Below are 20715 nucleotides of genomic sequence, written 5' to 3'. Positions count from 1 at the left end.
TTGCATTATTTGTTTCAGAGGTACAGATCTGAGATTCAACACGTGTCATTCAGCTCTTACCACCCCTGCAATTAGTATGACTAATTGAAAGTTTTATCATAGTACCTTGAATGCATTGTTTTTAAGGATTTTATTTATTTATTTGAGAGCGAGCTCAGGAGTTGGGGGGAGGGGCAGAGGGAGAGGGAGAAGCAGGCTCTGCGCTGAGCAGGGGGCCTGACGTGGGGCTCGATCCCAGGACCCTGAGATCATGACCTGAGCCGAAGGCAGACGCTTAATGACTGAGCCACCCAGGTGCCCCCCCCCCCCCCGCCGCCCTGTATGTATTTTTTGTACCTACTTCAGGTACCAGATGCCCAGTGATGATGGAACCATCTGAGCCCTAAGTCCTGACATTTGCCACCTTGACCAAAAGTTAGCCCACCTCCTGCTTTCTGGGCATCAAGGTTCATGTGCCATCCTTGGGAGATGCTAAGTGTGAAGAGATCCATTATAAAGTCTCTATACTTTTGTCCATCTTTCATAAGAATGAGTAGGCCCTATAAATAAAAGAAATTGAGTTTACAAGGAGACCCAGAATCACCTGGCTTTGTTTATCTTTCTGGGTTTCTCACTAACCTGTGGTTTTGTGCCATAAGGACTTTCACGATAAGGTAAATCAGCTTAGAGATTTATTACCAGCAGGCTGAACTAGAATGGCTGGTAATAACCTAATTATGAATACTCTGTGCTTCGTCCCACTAACCTTGGTTGGAACATTCAGGACAACCTGATTGAACATTACAGGCAGACGGGTGTTATATCAAAGGTCCCGTCTAGACAAGACCTCCCATCCCTTCCCTCCTCCCATCTGTTTGACTACACCTTCATGATTTGGTGGGTTTGAGCCCACAGCTGGTACACTATGAATTCTCTCCTACAGGTTTCTGTACTTGCTGGATTCCACAGGAATAGCCAGCACGTAATGGTTGAGCTTTGTGGCCACCAGCATGGAGGTATTTCCTCCAGGAGATGATGCTCACTTATGGATCTGTTTTTTCCTTCGTTCAGTTTTATTAGGATGTAATTGGCATAGAGCACTGTATAAAATTAAGGTCTATAGAAGAATGCCTTTACTAACATAGAACACTAAGTCATTACCACAATAAATTTAGTTAACATCCATCCATCTCACAGAGATAAGAAGAAAATGTTTTCCCTCTTGGGATGAGACTTTTTAGCCCCTACTTTCTGCTTTCCTGATGGATTAGGGATACGATTATGTCTGACTTGCCCCAAAGGGTTATTTTAGATTGGGGGTGTTTCACATGGGGAAGAAAGTAGAAATTGCTAAGGCTGCCATGGGCTACAGGGAAAACCCATCCAACTGCCAGGGACAGACTATATTCTTAGATATCCCCTTCAAACCCATAGTTCATTTAGCTAGATCTTTTTTTCAGCCAGTGTGAAAAGGAAAAAGACAGCCTCACTAGGAGATTTGAGTTTGTTCTTGAATTAAAGAATGACAGGAGGTTAGCACCTTATCAGTTTCCCCTTCAAGACTGCTTTCAAATCCAAATAGGTATGGTCTCTCTGGATCTAAACTCTTGCTCCTTAGATGAGGTGTTAACCTTGGTGACTGAAAATCATTCTTTGGCCACTGAGCGAAAGCCTGTGAGAAACTGCCCTGTTTTAGTATGATGTATTTCTTCCAAAGTTTGCATCACCCTCTTCTAGTTAGGGATCTTGCTTATTAGTTTTCTCTTGGGGGATGGGAGGGGAAGACAAGAGGGTTTTTTTTGTTTGTTTGTTTTTTCCCTTAAACTATTTATGTTATAGTTTCTTCAACCATCAGGTTTTTATACTACTTTGGTTAGGGCCAAGCTTCCCATTCAAAGAAGTCATTTTTCTGATATCGTTATAGCAATAATTCTTCCAGGGAGCACAAAATTACTAGTTACCAAATGGAATGAGACAGTTTGAGGTTTAAGAGGCTCATTGAAGATATAGGAGTGAAGACCTTTGTTTCTTCTTCAATTAGGCAAATCTGATTTCCTTTCTGGTCATGACTACTATAAATACCCTTGACACAATTTTTCATTACACTAAATTACAACAGATCAATATATATTTGAATATAAAATAAAAATCATCATAGTTATTCTCGGGAATGAGAGAATCAAAAACATAAGTGAGGTGTCCAGAACTAAAATCTGACTGTCTGACTTATGGAGAGAGAGAGAGAGAGAACCATAACATCCACACCCAGATATGTGAACTTCGCTTTGGTTTGTTTCTATCTCTGAGGTCATGGGGGCAATTGCACATATTTACAAAGGAATCCTATATGAGGAAACAGACTGAAATTTAAGCAATTTGGATCTAGAGAATCATCTGAATCATCAAAGTGGAAGTGTGGAATGAACAATTTACAATGCAGCATCTCTGCCCTCAGAGATATTTAAGGAGGAGAGAACATACAGAAACTATCGTAGATGGGTCAACCATTTATCTGCTATGAACAGGATTCTGGAAGGATTTCACAAACATCATAAGTCTATAATCTTTATACACATTGTGTTTTAAAACCCTAGCACTTTAAAGTATACAAAAAGCACTAGATGAGTTCCCGTGGACTAATTTCAATTTCTAGTGCTAAGAAAAGCGAGGACAGAGGACAGATATACACACGCAGGAAAGGAGAGCAGACTGATCATTCCCTGAGTCAATGAGAGTTGAGTAGATAATTTGTCTTAATTAAGTCAAGTTTATTAGGCTGAATTCCATCAATATATAATGCATTCTTGCTCTATCATTTCTATAATTCATGTGCACCTGCAATTAGCTTCAACATTTAATGGCTAGTCCTATAGTTCCTTAAAGACAGACACGTAGCAAAGGTACCACTCACACCATCAGACTCATGGGCGCCCATCATGTTTTTGTTTTGTTTTAATATTAAGCTTGGGAGAGTTCGTTATAAGACAGCAGTTCTCATGTGGGGGCTACTTTGTCCCCAGGGAATATTTGGCAATGTCTGGGAACATTTTTGGGGATCACAACTCGGAGGCAGGGTTTCTACTGGCTTCGAGTTGGCAGAAGCCAGGAATGCGGTTAAACATCCTAGGATGCACAGGCCAGCCTCACAACAAAGCATCATCCAGCCCCAAATGGGAGTAGTGCCAATGTGGAAAAGACCTGACTTAATCCGTGCACGTACAAAATACTCCACATTTAAAGGGAAATCTCTGACTTCCACTATTCGTTATTTAACCTCCACCAGATGTAAATTGCAAGCTAAAAAAAGGTTAACACCAGATTGCAATATTTAAGCAAACTGTACTGCCACTGGATTGAATCAAGCCACAAAGCTATTCACTGGATCATTTTCCCCAGCAGATGTCATCTGAAATAGAAGTACAGAACATTTTGAAGCATGACTTACAAGAATATCCTACTGATGCTGGAGTGGCAGGCTTTTCCAGACACACTTGAGAATACCAGTCCTGGCTGAGGCGCTGACTAGCTACTGGATCTTGAAGAAATGATTGAACTCTGTCTCGAACACCTCACTACAGATGTGTGATAATAGTATCTTATTTTATAGGGTTATGAGAATTAGATAATACTTGTGGCAAGATAAAGGTATGGATTGAGTTGTTCTTAAAATTTCCTTTAGATAAAAAAAGTAAAAAAATAAAAAAGGCAGTTTTAAGGAGGGCTCAAGGCAGGCTCCCAAGGGTTTGATTTCATCACGTTTAGGATCTGGAAGGAGCCAAGGGTTACAGGAGCCAAGGCAGGGAGGCGAGAAGGGAAATGGGTGGGAAGCTGGGGATTCCCAAGAAAGGGGCCAATAGGAAAGCTTCAAGTTTTAGGAAACAGGGTGTTTAATGTGCAATATTCGGCTATTTGTTGCCAGAATTAACATCCTACCTTTCTCCCCAAATGATTCTGCTTCCCAGATATCTGGTGCATAGGGTCTGGGAGAGGAAAATTTGGGGGGGGGGGGAGGGAAGGTGCCCTGCTTGGAAGGGTCCAAGAGGAATCAAGCAGGTACTGGAGCAGAAGAGCAGAGACCCTGGCAGAATTAGGTAAATCACGCCATTCTGAGAAACTGACAAGGGGAGTTTGTTTGCAGATCAGTTAGGGGAGGGTACCAGCCTTTACCCATCAAAAGAGCACTTCATTCAGCTTCACCTGAGGCTAGAAAAGTACCCACAGTCAACAAGTGAATGAACATGGCTTCAGTCAGAGAGGAGATCTTTTTCTAAGCCCCTTTGGCACCTTTGTTTAGCTTTGTAAAGGCTGTTCTGAGGCTGGAGGAGGAAAGATTTGGAAATCAGAAGGTGTAAGCCACCTTGCTGGTTCTCACTGCTCTGGACACCTCCATCTTTTGGCAGTTTCTGCATCCGTGCAATGGAGATCACTACCTGCTTCATAGGATTAATGTGTGAGATTACGTGAAAGCGTGGTGTGTGCTTTCCACAAATATTAGGAAGCCCTAAACCGATGGAGGGGCAATCACTTAACGCCTTCCTCTAAGTACTAGGGGGTTAGTAGGTACTCACTGCTGACCAGACTGAAATATCAGTGAGGATGACCACGACTGTGATCATGCTTGTGGGAAAGCCTTCGGATTTCATTTTAATTAGATTGCCTGTGTAGTCCACAAGAAAAACACAAATCAAAAGTGTCACCCTCCCACTCCACTTATGGAAGTATTTCTGTACTTTATTTTACCCAGTACTACACATAGCATAAGTAGAATTATTATTTGACAGTTTAAAATATCTACACTGGATGTAACATAACGTATGTATTTTTTCCCCTTTACACAAGGCCAGGATTCTCCAGAGTAAATGGTGAGCACTCACCTACCTTTGCATTTTTAAAAGGCAGAGAAAATAAGTAACAACCACCTACCCTGCAAAATACTCAAGACTTCTATAAAAAGATGAAAAAGAACGTTTGAACGTATTCTCTCCAAAGCTATTGTACAAATGGCCTGGGGCAGGTTAGGAGTGGGAGGATTGGGTTTGAAAGCCGCTTCCCATACAAAGAAGATGGTGTTCACTCCTGTAAACTACAGAACAGAATAAGGTGGAGTCAGGGTAGTATTTTAAGAGAACCAGAGGGTGGAAGAAAACAGCCAAACACTCCTTTCTTGTGCACATCCTCCACACATACCGAGGACTTAACTGATGAAGGGATAAACAAAACGACACGTTATTCAGCCATACTAAGGAACGGAGTACCGATGCACGCTATAGCATGGATGAACCCTGAACCATACTAAGTCAGTCAGTCACAAAGACCACGCACTATAGTACTCCATTATGTGCAAAACCCAGAACAAGCAAATCTTGAGGGACAGAAAGCATACTAATAATTGCCTAGGGCCAGGAGGGATGGAGGGGTTGGGGTATGACAGTTTAGGGGTACAGAGTTTCTTTTGGGGGGGAATGAGATGTTCTAAACTGGACGGTGGTTTTGGATGGTTTTTGGATGCACAATTTTGAATATTCTAGACCAGATTGAAGCAAACACCTTAAAAGGGTAAACTGCATGGAATGTGAATTATATCCTAAATAAAGCTGTTAAAAACATGGGGATTTAGCACAGGCACCCAGCAATCGCTCAGTTAGAAGACTAATGGTACTAGTGTTTTATTATCCTTTACAAGAATGTTAAGGAGTCAGGGATGCTTTGGCTTCTCACTCTTCCTCGAAGAACTGCTCTTACTCCCTTTGGGGCAGTCACACCAACCCTTGTCATCATGGGTGACCTCATTTTCCTTCCCAAATCACCATCCATCCCTTCCCAACTTCAGTCTGTGACTAAGGACAGCAAGTCATATGTATGTCCCGCAAACGGTGACTACAAATACCTTTTACAGTCCCACCGCGTAAGACACCCAATTTGTCCCTTAACTGAAACTCTACCATAAGACCTTGTTTACGATGGACACAGCCCCTTCCCTGGATTCTCCGCCACCAAAGTATAGAGCAAAGAGAATAAATTATCTTCCTTGAGTATTATTCTGATAAAATATTCCCCTAACAAATTCACACTAGTCTCTCTGGGATCAAACCCAAATTCCTAGCATTGTGTGTCTAATCTTCACACAAACCAGGATCTTCTCTAAGTTAATCCAAGTCTGAAGCCTCACGTGTCATTCTAGATTTCAAACTTCATGGTCTAGTTCAAAGGTCCTTAACCAAATAGAATTCAGGGGGCTGAGAACTTGGATAAAATCTTCATATTGTTATTTTTACTAACCTCTCACTGAAATGGGGCTTTTCCATTGTAATAAACCGTATTATATGGCTTAACAGTATTTATGATGCTGTCACCAATAGAAATCACATTTTGTTATTCTATGACAGTTATATTTTTATTTTATTTTTTTAAAGATTTTATTTCTTTGCCAGAGAGAGAGATTGAGAGCACAAGCAAGGGGAGGGGAAGGCAGCAGGAGAAGCAGACTTCTCACTGAGCAAGGAGCCCAATGTGGGACACAGTTGTAGATATCTTTAAATATTGTTTACACTCACTCCTTCGAACTCATGGTAGTTACTAGACACAGTGTTAGACCTTATTATTTAATGTGTTAAAAAATACACGTGTATTAGTGAATCACAATTTTTATAATTTATTGATTTTTGATATAATTGGTTTCCTTGGAAAATATGAAGTAGCCAATTTTATGCACTTAAAAATATTTTAAAAGGAGGTCCCCAGGTATGAGACTTCCACAGGGGTCCCTGGCACAAAAAAGAAAAAAAAAGAGTAAGAACCCCTGGCTAAATGAATAATCCTCTAGACTCCTCATAGAGTCTTACCATGGTATTAATAACTGTCACTGACAGCCCAGAATTTATCTAAGAGAAAACAAAGTAGATTTACAACAAAACAAGTTGAAGCAAGACAAGCTTGTTACAAGTCCAAAATCATGGATCCCACCTCACTGTTTGCCAGATAACAGTAATTCGTTCCCTGGCCATCTGGCCTGCCTCTCACCTTAGAGAATTATTTTATTAATATATCTTTGGCCATAGGAGAGACAGGGGAAATGTTGGCTTAATCAGCCCAAATTCAATAATTGAAAAAAGGAAAAAAACTAGGTACACTGTTTAACTGGAAACTATAAAAATATAAATTTTATCTTGGACACTTAAAAAAACTGTTAAAACAGCTATGTTAATCACCCTTCTACTGTGTTGAGGAATTTTATAAAGAAACCCAGTAGGCTTAAAACATTTAAAAGAATGTGAAATTCTACCTAGTCTTGAGCAGTAATGAGTAAATTTAAGAAATTAATTCCCATAGAAAAATATTATTCCTAATGACTTGGCACCGTCCATGAATAATTTGTCCCTATCTTAAAATGTCTTAAATCATTTATGTTTTGAATCCAAGCACCTCTAAATGATATCTAGGTCCATATTGATTTTTCAGCTTTTCCTGATTTGAGTCCATCCCCTGACGCACATGAAGAACAGACCAGTTTGCATTTGAGCGACCAGTTTATTTTTTCTTTTATAAACTGTCTCCCACCACACCCAGACCCCGGAGAAGTAAGTAGGAATTTGCCCTCTGCCTCCAGACAGGGGAGTGACTACCTGTAACAGATCGAAGGCAAAATATCTGGTTTTTTACATTGTGAAGACTACAAAACAGATGTTAAACTAATGCTATGTTTCTATCCAATCGCTGGGTTTAGAGAAAAATCGGGATACAAACACAGAACGAAATATTATCAGAAAACTCCAGCATCTAACATTAGGATGCAGAATATAGATTCAGTAAAGAAGACTTCTGGTGCGGGGTGGTCTTAAATTATGCTCGAACACTAAGAAAACACACTGCCTTGTATCTCACTGCTGCTTCCCTGGGAAAATAATATTAAAGTTCACTAGCCCTGGGCCTTTAGTTTTTATGTTCTCCTAACACGCTTTGAAGTCCTTGGTCTCTACTGGGAAAGTATAAAGTCAGGAAAGATGGCACGGGGCCAGCTGACATCTCCAGGATTATAAAGAATAAAGTTAAAGCTCTTCGGTGAGACCGAGACAAAAGCACTTACATAAGTCCTTCACATTTCCCACACATTTTATTCATTACAAAGAAAATCTGAAGACTTTCCCGTGCTAACACAACTCAACCAAGAGGAGAAAACACTCGGGATGCAGGATTATTGAACCCCATTTTGGGCAGAATGCCAGTTTGACCACAGCGGAAATCCAGTTGATACAAGAAGCAGGTTTTTGGTGAGAGGAGAGAGTAAAGAGGTCCTAGAAAATATTGTCCCAAGTAAAAAAATGAATCATAGCTAGTTATTATTAGAGAAGATAGCTTAAAAATCCATTAATCAAGATTTCTATTTTCTTAAAAGCTGTCTGTCATTGGTATGTGTCAACCAGAGACCTGTGTTTTTAATACGTTACGGAGACACAGGCACAGAGACAGACTTTTTGTTGTTTTGTTGTTATTGTTCATTTGCTCTGGGGAAAAAAAGAATCACAATCTGGCATTTGATAAATCCGTTTGATAAACGAAGCATCAGTTTCTCCCAACTCTATGGATAGAAAACGCAGCCAATCCTAAAGATGAAGCTGCTTGAATTTCAGAAGGTAATACTCGTCCCTTTATGTGGGTATCATGACAGTATTAAAATGAATTAAAAACAGGAACAGAGGAAAAACCTCCAGAGATGATTCACACCTGCAGTGAGACACAGGTACCTTTAGAAGCACAGACCACAAAGCGAACAGAAATCCCTATCTAATGGAAAAATATGAATGTCAACTTGATGAATGATCCCATGCTTACAATGGGCAAAAAAACATGTTTAGTTTCTCTCTGTGCCCAGTATGACTATAGGATACTTTCAAGGGCATCGGATCCTGGGTTAAACCTTCCCTTATTAATGAGCAGTCATTTGTGAGCTCAGATTTTATGGCCATATTCCAGAAGACAATGAGATGTTCCCAAGAATATTCTGAATAGGCACATTCTAGCTTTTTGCAATTCCACCAAGGCATGTTGCAAAACAAGTCTTCCAAAGTCGCCGTAACCATGAACTGAGTTAGTTAGGACTTCTTGCTGAAGAGACTTTGACAAAACTCCAAGCCCCATGTAGCATCTTTAGTTACGGGGCAGACAGAATATGAATATTACATTAGAGAAGGTGCAGGTGAAGAAGAGCCAGAGAAAAGCCTCAGAGAAATGGGAATGATGGCAGATGAATTGTGGAATAACAGAAGAGAGAAGGTTCGGGAAATAGGATGCAATGTAGCAAAGAGAAAAGGTAGTAGGTTAAGGTATCAGAATTAGCAGCTCAGGGTTTCTGATGACCTGGAGTTTTGTATTGGCTATTAGAAGAACTTTCTTTCTTACATATATCTTCTGAATATCGGTCAAAGCTGAAACTGCCGGCATGCTAACTCTTGCTGATGGTCCGTCATGGAACTTTTTATGTGCAGAGCCCAAACGGCTCATTTGTGTTGGTCATCTGAATATCCACAGTCCCTGGGCATGGTGGCGGGGCCCTGGCCATGACGTCGGTTACAATCCAGTCCTCAACTTCCTATGTTTTTTAAAGTCCCAGGTGGTTTTCTCATTTGCCTTCAAAACCTGACCTGACCTAATAGTAGACCATCTATAGTCTGTATCTGACCTAAAGGACCACTTGTATATCTTGCTACGGATATGTTAATGTGCTTGGGTATAGGGGTTGTCCCAGACCCAAGGGGGGGTATTATAGAACATGCAGTATATGGACCATATTACTTTTCTCAAGTCTGAAAAATGAATTCTCAAACTTCTGGCCCCAGAGGTCCCGGAAAAGGGCTTGCAGACAGATACTGCACTGTTCTCCAGGTGAGGCATTTCTCTTTCTTGTGAGGGGTCCTTGTGTGACTGTCATCTAGGGAAAAGTCTGCCCTTTGAATGCGAGACTCCTGACAGCAGAGAGCTTGGGAATGTAGATGCACTGAAATCTATTTCTCATTCTCTTGGATTTTACCATAAGCTTATGAGGGTGGACCTAAGAAAATGCCCAGGGGGAAGGGAATACTAATCACTGTAAGGAAATCCAGGCCATTTAAGTCAATGAACATATTTACCCTTGGACTTTCCTTCTTAAGGGCTGGGACAACCTTTTCAAAAGTATATCCTAGTCTCGAGTGCCTAGCACAAAAACGATAAACATTTGCTGATTGAATGTTTGGGCAGGGTTCAGGGGTTAATGTGAAGATCTCTGTTCAGACAGATGAGCTTTTTTTTTTTTTTTAAGTGACTTTTCATGCTGAAGAAGAGCTGCAAGGCTATTTTTAACTGACTTATTCAGTTAGCATGGCAAGCAGTTGTAGATGGTGGAGAATTTATGTGTCCAGCCACACGAGACATTTTAAGACCTATGAGTCTTCCCCAAACATAATGTTATAAAATGTCCTTTTGCTAAAAATACTGGAATCAAGTAATTATCTACTTTTGAATTTTAATGAATAGGCCATCTGTTCACTCAAATTGAAAAAATGAAATTTTTCTACAAATTAACTACTTGATGAGATATCCCTTGTGACTAAGTCTGCTTCACTGTTTTTTGTTATCTTTAACCTAAAGGTGACACATAGCGTTTTATATCAAGTTTTCTAAACTAGAGTATAGAACAATGTTTTTCCATAATCACAGTAGCTTTTGGACAGGCTAGATTTATAATTATCAAAGACTAATTTTTATTACCATAATTTCTAAAAACCCTATTGCGATGAATCTCTAGGAAGAAAAAGGTGTCCATTTTCATCTGTGATGATGATGACAAAGCTGTAATTCTTTTTTTTTTTTTTTAAGATTTTATTTATTTATTTGACAGAGAGAGACACAGTGAGAGAGGGAACACAAGCAGGGGGAGTGGGAGAGGGAGAAACAGGCTTCCCGTGGAGCAGAGCCCAATGCGGGGCTCGATCCCAGGACCCTGAGATCATGACCCGAGCCGAAGGCAGACGCTCAACGACTGAGCCACCCAGGCGCCCCGACAAAGCTGTAATTCTAAACATTAACATTTTGTGGATTATCACTACAATGATGAACAACTGTTTTCAATCTCTTTAACCTCTTTTCCAAGGACACTTTGTTTTCTTTGTGCTGTGCTCTCCAATATGGGAGCCATTTGCCACATGGGCTATTTAAAAGTAAGTTAATCCAAAATAAGAAAAATTTAAAATTCAGTTCTTCAGTTGTCCTAGACACACATCAAATGCCACACATGGCTGCCATATTGGACACTGCAGACTATTCCTCCCGTCCTTCAGAAAGTTCTACTGGACAGTACAGCAACATCCCTTTCACTCTATTAAAAACAAGACAACGGGTCCAAAACAAAGTCACTTATGCTAAGCCCCAGGCCACCAAACCAAGACTTAACTGAATTACAATTGCCGCTCTCCTGGGAATGGAATCTTACACCCAACCATCATGAACCGCCTGATTAGTATGAGTTAGGCAATTGGCTTGACAGGTCCCTGCCCTCCCTTAAGTAACCTCAAAGTAACCACCCCGCTTTCTCACTTCCTGTGCCTGCTCCCTTCTGCCTATAAAAGTCTTTCATTTGTATAGCTGGGCTCTTTTTTTTTTTTTATTCTTATGTTAATCCCCATACATTACATCATTAGTTTTAGATGAAGTGTTCCATGATTCATTGTTTGTGCATAACACCCAGTGCTCCATGCAGAATGTGCCCTCCTCAATACCCACCACCAGGCTAACCCATCCTCCCACCCCCCTCCCCTCTAGAACCCTGTATGTTTTTCAGAGTCCATCGTCTCTCATGGTTCGTCTACCCCTCCGATTTCCCCCGCTTCATTCTTCCCCTCCCGCTACCTTCTTCTTCTTCTTTTTTTTTCCTTAACATATATTGCATTATTTGTTTCAGAGGTACAGATCTGAGATTCAACAGTCTTGCACAATTCACAGCGCTTACCAGAGCACATACCCTCCCCAGTGTCTATCACCCAGTCACCCCATCCCTCCCACCCCACCCCCCACTCCAGCAACCCTCAGTTTGTTTCCTACAATTAATAATTCCTCATATCAGTGAGGTCATATGATACATGTCTTTCTCTGTTTGACTTATTTCACTCAACATAATACCCTCCAGTTCCATCCACGTCGTTGCAAATGGCAAGATCTCATTCCTTTTGATGGCTGCATAATATTCCATTGTCTATATATACCACATCTTCTTTATCCATTCATCTGTCGATGGACATCTTGGCTCTTTCCACAGTTTGGCTATTGTGGACATTGCTGCTATAAACATCGGGGTGCATGTACTCCTTCAGATCCCTACTTTTGTATCTTTGGGGTAAATACCCAGTAGTGCAATTGCTGGATCATATGGTTATAGCTGGGCTCTTTGACGCTCCTTTCTTTCAGCTAGATGGGAGACCACCTAATTTGAATAGACTTTTGCTCAAATAAACTCCTAAAATTTTGAATATGCCTCAGCTTATCTATTAACATCTCTAATGGTCATTCCTCTGAAGAATTATTTCTTCTTTCAGCAAGGAAGAACTTTTCACTTACGCTCTCAGCAATGTTACTTTAAAACCATCCCCAAGATCCACTGTGCATCTCATACACACACACACACTTGAAGCTTTAAAAGACCACACCTTTCTATAATTCAGTTGATATATATACTATCTCTTCTAGTTTTTCAAGTCTTTGCGGGGGGCGGGGGGGGAGAGAAATCACGTATGGTTTAGTGAAACAAACAAAAAAATTGGTGGCACATTATAAATAATGCATGATAGCAGCATGACTTTGGCAGAAAATGTACTTCATTCATACCAGCCGCTGAAGCTTTTAGTCTAATTAAAAATGAAAATACTATTACAATCTGAAATAATATCTAAGTTATCGAATTAGTGATATTACAGTTACGGAAAGTATTCAAGATGCTGCCTTTTAGAAATGAGCTTGTTTTGTTTTCCCTTACTCTCCAGGAAAAAGACAGGTTCTCTACACACTGTGATTGAACTAGGATTGAAGCACCTCATTTAAATGTATTCACTACCAGCTCTAGATTTGTATGTGGGATTTCACCTACAAGATGGAATGGGTTAGGGTGGTAACAGAAAATAAGATTTTTCTCCCCTCTAAGTCTGACCTTTAACTTTGGATCCCATTTACCTCCCGACTCCCTTGCCTCCAACACAGATAAATACTCCACAGTAGCCCGCCCAAGGCAGGATTTAATTCTTTGTCCTTGGCTCTTCCTTCCAGAAAACTCCATGCTAAGACCCTCACTATTTCCCACAGCTCACCCATTTCAACACAACCTCGCCTACTAGCTATTTCTAGTTCCCACAATTAGCAACTAAAATCCCCCTCTTTCCACCACCATTTATTTCTTCCCATACTCTATCTCTCTTTCTCTGTTCATGCTTTTTTATATAAAAAAGTGCCACCTCCCCCCACCAAAAGCACTTGGTCCTGTCTTAAAAAAAAAAAAAAAAAAGTCTTTCTAGCAGTTAATGAGCACACAAAATCTATTTTCAGATCAAATTGGAGTCCGTTCTTTGCAAGAGGTGGATATATTTTTACTACCTTACAGATGATGGATTGCTTTATTGAGGATTTAACTAGACTTTAAAATGTACAATGGTTGTTCAGTGTTCTTTTCTAGGCCAACTGCATATCAATTTTTCAGTGCTGATCCATATAACCCAGCCCAGGTCCAGCAAACCAGGATCTCTAGGGTGAGGTGTGGATTTCTAGAGTTCTTAACACTCCACAGGTGATTTCCATTTGCTGACAGGCTGGGCTTGAGGACCACTGTACCCCATACAGAGTCTGATAAAACAAAGGAACCCCATCAGCAGACAACAAAGCTCACATTTGGGTGGTGGGGGTGCAAACAGAAGGGAGGGCTTCTATTCTGAAAAGGAAAAACAAGTTCCATGGAAACTCTGTATCAGGGGACCAGGACAGGGGCATGGGCACTATTAGAGTTGGTAGAGTCCACTTAGAGAAAAAGGCAATAGGAAAAATTCACAGGAAATAAAAAGTTTAATTCATGTAAGTATTAACAAGTGTCCTCAATGAATAATGTTCTTTAAAAAATGAAGACATTAAGGCAGGAGTTGACTTTTTTTTTTTTTCTGTAAAGGACCAGACTGTAAACATTTAGCCCATCTTGGTCTTTGTTACAGCTACTCAACTGTGTGGTTGTAGCATGAAAGCCACCATAGACAACACAGAAATGTGTGAGCATGGCTGTATTCCAATAAAACTTTATTTACAAAACAGGCAGAGGGCTGGATTTGGTCTTCCGACCATACTTGGTCCATCCCAGCATTAAGGAATATGATAGGGCATTTCTTTATCTTTTATTATTATTTTTTTTTGATAGGACATTTCTTTGAAACTATTAGGATTGATTGTATTTTACAAATATCCCATAGCAATATCTCCCATCTTGCAAGGTCTTCTACAACATGCCTTTACATTCGCCCCATCAAGAGGTGGTTTCTAGTTTTCAACCTCTTTAAATCTGGTCAGGCCCTATAACTGCTTTGACCAGTAAAATATGTTGGAGACGATGCTTGCCTGGCAGCTTCCAGCTTCTGCCTCCTGTCTCTGGGAATGCTCCCCTGGGAACCCAACCACCATGTTGTGAGATACTCAAGCTCCACAGGGGGCTGCTGTTTAGATATTCCATCTGAACTCCAGCCCACAGTCAGCACCAATCACCTACCATGTGATTGGGTCATCTTGAACGTCCAATCTGGCCAAGTATCCAGATAACTCTATCCCCAGCTGCCATCTAACTCTAGTCACATAACGGATCCCACACGAGAAACATCTATTGAACCCAGGCAACACACAGAACCATGAGAAATAACTTGTTTTAAATCACCACGAGGTTTGGCATGCTACAATATAAGTAGAACAACTTTTCTTAAAAGTGACCAATGCCACTTTCTCTGCTAATATAAGTGCTTTGAACTGGATAGAAATTTATTAATAAATAGAAAAAGGCAGGTGCTTTTTTATTCCCCCCAATTAGAGGAATGTATTTCTTCTAGAATTCATGGATAAACCACACTTACTTAAAGCCACCAGCCTAGGGCACCGAGAGGTACAATGACTTTAATATTAAGTAAAAATCCATTTAAAAAGTATCCTAAGATTAACACGAGTAAAGAACAATTTTTAATCATCATAGACACATTTAGTCATATTTGTATTGTGCAGGGAAAGAAGTCCTGAAAAATTGCTTATGTTGTGTCTGTATCTTCATCTGTTACAAATGAGGAACAGGGATGGTTTGGAGTCAGAAAATACTGTGATCCTGAAACTATCAGAAGTACGATCAGAAGTTAGCCACATGATTGAATTAGGTTCATCTGAAGTAGAACTCATTTTCCTTGAAACAATTAGCACCAAGTTCCCTTAGAAACATAGTGCTAACAATATATAGTGTTTCAGAATCAACAAACATAGCACTTAACCAAGGGTTGTTTCAAAAACCTGAAACTTTCAGCACAAAACTTGCTTTAGAGTGGATTCTCAAAATTTGAATGGTTGATGAGCTCACTGTCCACAAATAATCCCTACATTGAACAAGTGAACTTAAGTGATTAAATTCATATAGACTTTCTTCTGGCAAAAATAATGAGAAGAGTACAACTCCCAAGTTTTAAGAATAACCCAATGGACAACTTCCACTGGGAAGATTATTAAAGTCAGAAAACTAATGTTCTTCTGGCAATTCAGTGAAGAGACAGACGCTTAAATCGGAAAGAAATAGCCTAAAGGCAAATTGACAAATGAAGAAGACTTAAATTAGCCAACTATGATAGCCACTCATTTTAGGCTTTAGTTTTTCCTTTATAAAATCACGATGCTTCAGGGTGGGGGCTGGGGCAGGGAGCAAATATTGACTGGATATAACACGGAGGTCGTCTAACTAAGAAAGTGAGACTAGCTCTGTCTTCCATGCTTAATTGGTACTTTTCCTCAAGCTTCCCTCTGTGACCACCATCCAGTGTCAGAATAGAACATAGGAAGGAAACCACCCCTACGCAGCAGACACAGGATGCAGAGACTTATATAGGATAAAGTTACAAGGAAGTATCTTGCTCTGGGAAGCAATGGGTTTGTTTGTTTGTTTGTTTGTTTGTTTGCAGTTGTCTCATATTTCTCTTTTCCAAACCTGAATGGATTTTCAGATTTCAAATCCATGTATTATACCCGTTCTTTTCCTGATTTTATAGCCTGCGAACATATCCTCTTTCCAATTGCATTCATTTGAGATAAAGCCAGGAAAATCCTATCCTTGGAAATTTTCCCTGCTTGACGGTCTCAGCTGGCCTCTTAGATCATCTTTAGGTATCCCTCTGTCTTTCTCAGAGAAGTATTTTTGGAAAGCATCTTTAAAGCAGAGAAATGTATTAGCATTTTACCATAGTGGAGGCATCAGATCCACAAACATGAGGATTTAACTTTTTGCCTTATAGCCACATTTTAGGTCAATGCTAATTAGGACCTAATTTGCAATGATCACAAACTCTAGCTCTGATTTTGAAATTGGTTACTGTGTATATATAATCATAATTGAGTTTGGATACATTTCCCTTGAAATGTGTTGCTTTCTGCATGTTAATATTGAAGCCATTCTGAAACTGTATCCACTCATGCAAGCTCTTGAAATCTTCCACTATTTCCCCCCCTATAACTTCACTATTTCCCAGAAGAGAAGAACAGTGATCTTCACTTTGTGGTCTCTCATCCAAAAAAAAAAAAAAAAATACTAAAGTGTTTAAATAAAAATCTCAAAGACCATAGCATAACAGAGCTGTGGAATCACTACATCGCACATCTGAAACAAATGTAGCTCTGTGTGCTAACTATACTCAGAAGTCCCAAACATTAATAATTCTATAGCATAGATAGCAGAGCCATAAAAATATCTTGTCCAATTGCATTTCATCTAATTATTTGTAAGTTTCACACTATTTCAACCTTGTTATTTCCCTTTGACCTAATTTGGTAATGTGCCTTTAGTATCTTTACTCTGAGTTATTTCATTACTCCACTGTTCCCTCTATAAACTTGTTATAATAAAAAAAATCTCCAAGACCATGTCACCTATAATTAACCCTGAGATATAGGTTTTGTATAGCATTTTATTTAAAAAAAAAAAAAAAAAAAAAAACAAGCTGGGGGTGCCTGATTGGCTCAGTTGGTTGAGTGTCTGCCTTCGGCCCAGGTCATGATCCCAGAGTCCTGGGATCAAGTCCCGCATCGGGCTCCCAGCTCGGCGGGGAGCCTGCTTCTCCCTCTAACCCTCCCCCCTCTCATGCTGTTTCTCTCTCTCTCTCAAATAAATAAATAAATAAAAATCTTTAAAAAAAAAAAAACAAGCTGCATTAATACTCTTTAGAGATACAATGCAGCATGAAATATTAAATGGAACATCATACTTGGTGTCAAAAGAACTTAATTCTTGTTCCAGCTCAGTAAGCGGACCACGCACATCCTTCTACTTCTCCATGGCTTCAGCATTCATCTACAAAGTGATCCTGGATAGTCTCAAGCTCAAGTCCAACTCTATGATTACGGGATTCTTAAATGTTTACTGAAAAAGAAAATGAAAATTCTTGTAGAAGGTAAAGCTACATTTTAGTATTTTAGTTTTAAAGAAAGCAACTTAAACAATTTTTTCTCTAAGCTCAACACAAGCATTACTGTAGGGACGTGTGCAGTGAAAGCTGGGATTTTGTACATCTTAGAGACCTGCTTCCCATTACTCGAGGACTTCCGTCCCTTCACACATCACTTGCACAGAAAACACAAGCAATTCTTAGAGCCCATTGGTCCAACATGGCTCCTGGGTTCCTCACATTGCAGCTTGGAAACCTCAGAGATCCTGCCCTCAAGAATCTAGGAGGAGTTGGGGGTTGATATTTTTGTGCCAAGCTGAAATTTTAAACTGCTCTTTGCTGAAGAGGATTTACATGTCTCGAACATGATTAAGCTACCTCTCTAATTCCTGAGCATGTTTGGAGACCCACTGATAGCTTTAACTTTTACACAGAACACCGAGTTGAGGTCTGCAGCTGGGGCAGAAGCTCTCCAGTTCGAAGAAGAGAATTGTGGTAAGATAGCAGTGCTACCCACACAAGGTGGGGAGACCAAGGCAGGACAGAGAGGAGTGCTGTGTTAGTCTACGATGGTAACGAGTCATGGGTGGAACTTATAAGGAGGTGGGGTTAAAGAGGTCAAAGTACCTTTTTTCTTTTTTAATGAGAGGGAGAGGGAGAAGGTGAAGAGCTGATGGAGAGGGACAAGAAGACTCCACAGTGAGCAGGGAGCCTGACACGGGGCTCAATCCCACAACTCTGAGATCATGACCTGAGCCGAAACCAAGAGTCAGACACCCAACCGACTGAGCCACCCAGGTACCCCAAGAGGTCAAAGTACTTTAATATCTGTTTACCTCATTGTTGGAACAACACAATTAAAGTATACAGATTAGGATTAATTATCTAAATCTGATAAAGAGCCTGAGACATAATGCAATCATAGCTACTACATGATGATTTATAAGCCAGGGCACAAGTGTAGGAACTGTGGCCCTCATTTCCCACCTCCTAGCACACCAGGACACAGAAGTCAGGAGTGGTTTTGTAAGGGGAGCAAAATCTTCCCTGAAACCACCCATTTGAACGACCAATGTTGATTTCCTATCTAATAGCTTTCAGGATGCAGATCTAAAATTGCCAAATGGGTTTCTCATTTTTGGAAAAAAACAATTAGTTGTTGGTTCCAGGTGGCTTTCACTCTTTCAATTAATCAGATTTGCCCTTTTCTGCAATCTGCCTGCTTCCCTAGAGAAAATCAAGTCACCTATTTAATCTGTAAAGTTGCTCATTTATAAAATTTACAACTTGAAGTTCCATATCTATAATAAACCTAGCAATTGTAATGATGAAGGCCTTCAAAATTCCACCATGGAAGACAGCCACTGAAGGACAGAGCCTTGACTGGCCAGTAAAGCAAACATAAATCCGATAAGAAATAAACATAAGCTATAAAAATATTACCCAAGAAGAATCTCAGCCAGGTAATCAAGTTCATCACAAACAATGTAAGTCATGTTGACAGTAGGACCCTTGATGTGTTGTGTTGAAGATGATACTGAGCTCTGTAGTCTTCCTCCAAACATAACATCACCCTGGTCTCCCCATGAGAAAAAAAACAGACAAACTCCAACTAAGGAACATTTTACAAAATATCTGACCAGTACCATTCAATACTATCAAGTCATCAAAAACAAAAACAAAAAAATGTCTGAGAAACTGTTCCAGCCAAGAGGCACCTAGACATGAAGACGAAATGGAAAGTGATATCCTTAGCAGGATCATGGAATAGAAAAAGAACATTAGGTAAAAACTAACAAAACATGAGTATCAAAGCCTGGGCTCTCATTACTGGTAAAGTATCAATATTGGCTCATTAATTGTAACAAGTGTGCCATATTAACAGGAGACGTTTATAATAGGGGAAACTCGGCACAGGGTGCCTGAGGACTCTACACTGTCTCTTTTTTTGGTAAAACTGAAACTATTCTTAAAGTTTATTTTTAAAAATAACATTTTCTTGCAAACAGTGATTTTCAAACATTCATGGGCATGCTCATCCCCTGGGGATCTTGGTAAAGGAAGACTGATTGCAGTAGGACTGGGCCAGGGTCTGAGAGTCCCTATTTCTAGTAAGTTCCCAGTTGAGCCCAATGTTGGTCCAAGATCCAGGGTGAGTGGCAAGGTTCTTAATCTAGTGTAGGGTTTCCCAGCCTCTGCATGATAAGATTTTTGGCTGGCTAATTCTCTGTTGTGGGAGCTGTCCAGGACATTACAGAATATTTAGCAGTAGCTTCGGCCTCGATTTACTAGAGGACAATAGCTTCTCTTTCTCCCAGTAGTAACAACCAAAAGGGTCATCAGACACTGTTTCCTGGGGGGGCGGGGAAGGGGTCACCCTCGCTTGAGAATCACCGATTTAGAGCATTCATTAAAAATATGACTTTTAGGGGGCTATTTTAGAGGGGGAAAAACCCCTGTTTATTCATTTATTTACTAAGTACTTGAATGCTTCGCATATTCTAGGCTTCCAGAAAAGTAACTATAATTATTTTATCAAATTGAGTTGATAGAAATTATCAGCTATCACTGTAAAAACCGGATTTAAAATATATGGTTTCTGCTTTCCAGGAATTTACCATTAAGTCAAATATACAGGAAGACACCCTGCTCAGTACCCCTGGAAAGAGATATTATCCCAGTTCAGGAAACAAGCTCACAGGCTACTTGGTCAGCACCAAAGGAAAACTAAAGAACAAAGATCAGACCCAGGTGTTTCAAATTCTAAGTCCCCATCACTCCCATTAATTCCTTTCACAGGAAAAAAAATTCTCCTAGTTAGGCCTCTGTTCCTTTTTAGGAATTCGTTCAGAGCCATTGTTCAGTGTGATCGACAAAGGTAAAGTCAGTGGGCCATGTCTTGCTGGAGCTCCATGGACGCTGGCCACACCCTTGCCCTCAGGATGCAGGAAGGAGGTGGGATGGATGAGCTGGTGTGAATTTCTTTCTCCAGCTCCCCGCTTCCCATGTGTGCTAATTTGGCAGCGAACTGCAGCATCAGTGTGTGGACAATGGAACCCAAAGG

The 20715-nt window shown here is 40.2% G+C and overlaps 1 protein-coding gene across 3 annotated transcripts in view; it reads right to left on the bottom strand.

Moving 5' to 3' along the window:
* The window catches only part of PRKG1 (protein kinase cGMP-dependent 1), a 1253946-nt gene that overhangs the window by 798250 nt on the left and 434981 nt on the right, over window positions 1-20715 (bottom strand). Inside the window, exon 1 of one of the 3 annotated variants that reach the window (XM_035008602.1) lies at window positions 17472-18285. The exons of the other annotated variants lie outside the window; for them this stretch is intronic. The gene's annotated coding sequence lies outside the window, so the exon portion shown is untranslated. Of the gene's footprint in view, window positions 1-17471; window positions 18286-20715 lie in introns of those variants that run through there. 3 annotated transcript variants of the gene reach the window in all.

This window comes from Mirounga leonina, unplaced genomic scaffold (assembly GCF_011800145.1).
Source record: "Mirounga leonina isolate KUSES-001 unplaced genomic scaffold, KU_Mleo_1.0 Mir_152, whole genome shotgun sequence".
Lineage (NCBI taxonomy): Eukaryota > Metazoa > Chordata > Mammalia > Carnivora > Phocidae > Mirounga > Mirounga leonina.
The sequence above is the reverse complement of the archived record's forward strand: the minus strand, read 5'-3'. Positions and strand labels throughout refer to the sequence as shown.